This window comes from Ctenocephalides felis, unplaced genomic scaffold, assembly GCF_003426905.1.
Source record: "Ctenocephalides felis isolate EL2017-DRISC unplaced genomic scaffold, ASM342690v1 CF-g0.4_SCAFFOLD_01170, whole genome shotgun sequence".
Lineage (NCBI taxonomy): Eukaryota > Metazoa > Arthropoda > Insecta > Siphonaptera > Pulicidae > Ctenocephalides > Ctenocephalides felis.
The window spans coordinates 41,088,436-41,090,213 of NW_020537324.1; the positions used below are offsets into that span (position 1 = coordinate 41,088,436).

Consider the following 1,778-nt stretch of genomic DNA (forward strand, 5'->3'; position numbering starts at 1 on the left):
CAACACATATTTTATACTAAACAGAACAGTAACAAATATTTTATAACAAACAAAAAGCAACAAATATTTTGAACTAAACAATACAGTAATAGGTATTTTATAACAAATAGCAACAAATATTTTGAACTAAACAATACAGTAATAAGTATTTTATAACAAACAAATAGCAACAAATATTTTATACTAAACAGAACAGTAACAAGTATTTTATAATAAACAAAATAGCAACAAATATTTTATACTAAAGAGAACAGTAACAAATATTTCATAAAAAGAATAACAACATTATAATAAAGAAAATAGCAACAAATATTTTATACTATATAGAACAGCAACAAATTTTATAAAGCAATAATAAACTTCATAACAAGACAGTAATAAAAAACAATATAATAAACAATACAGCAACAAATATTTTAGACGATACATAAAATTTATATCAATTACATTTATTTTTGTTATTTACACAATGAAAAACAAAATAGTAACCTATTAAACAAAAAAATAACATAATAAACTAGAATATTTTAAATGTTAAAAATAACAATATTAAATATGTTATAATAAACAGTAACAAATATTTTTCGAAAACAATAACAAAAATATAAAATTCATATTCATTACAATTATTAATTTCATATTTTCAAATGAAACACAAATTGAATATAAAACTATTTTTAAATGATATTAATTAATAATAAAGGATGGAAATAAAAATATCTAGTTTTGGTCTAACTATTAACCTAGCTATCTCGACACACCAATATACAGAAACTTTATTACATAATTCCAAATTAGGATGACAATTTTCAAATACAATTATATTTTTTGCAAAGAAACAATACAACTATTAGAATTATAGTTGAGCATTATTAAGCTTTGATTTTTTCTTATCGAGATACTTCCAACATCTTCATTTTCAATATTCACAATTTGTCTTAATTCCATCGTAGCCCATATATACTATTCCACCTTAAAAACAAATGAGAAAGGTTAAAACAGAATTTATAATAGTAATTAGTTAACAAAAACTATGCCATATACCTTTCATTTATTCCTTGTTTTGCTGTTAAAACCCTCTTGATATTCTTTCATATTAATCACATATGTTATTCGAGGCAATTTAGGATTTAAACCGAGACGTAGAATCCAATCCTAAAAAGAAATTATTACAATAATAAAATATAAACCTCAAAAGCCATTAAAAATTTAAACAGTTATTTACCTTTAGTATCTTGTAGCATTGTCGAAAACTAAATTTTCATATCCAAATAATAAGCTCTAGTTTTTTTTGAGACATCTCCAAACGCGGGCCTTATAAAAATAATTAGGCTTTAACACAGTAACCAACAAATAAATTATACTTACCCTTCATAATATTATATATCAAACAGCACTTCATAGAATTCATTTTGAGGTATTTCTTATACTCTTTCGATTTCAATGTAGCTGAACAAATTTCACATAAGCAAATATGTAAAGTTTACGCCATATGTATGCTATATATTTTTGCATTTTTATTTATACACTTAGCACTCAATATTACAAAATATTTAAAATAAAACAAGACAAAACAACCCAACAAAACATCCCCACATATGACAGAGTATAAAATCAAAATGGCGTACAGCGTACAGGCTACAGGGCGCAATGCACTCTGGGAAACCTGACTCCTGAGTCTGAGTCCCTCTGCCGAAAAAGGAAGACAACCGTTAAACGTTTAAAACGTTTAATCAAATTCAAAAATTTTAATATACTTTTTTGTTATTTTTGTTTGA

General features: G+C 24.0%; 1 long non-coding RNA gene across 1 annotated transcript; it reads right to left on the reverse strand.

The window, feature by feature from the left end:
- Positions 1-835: 835 nt before the first annotated feature.
- On the reverse strand, positions 836-1,311 carry LOC113368258. Its single transcript, XR_003366370.1, has 3 exons — positions 1,226-1,311; positions 1,045-1,155; positions 836-972 (listed from the first exon to the last, which is right to left on the reverse strand). It is a non-coding gene; the product is annotated as an uncharacterized LOC113368258 (long non-coding RNA).
- Positions 1,312-1,778: the final 467 nt, after the last annotated feature.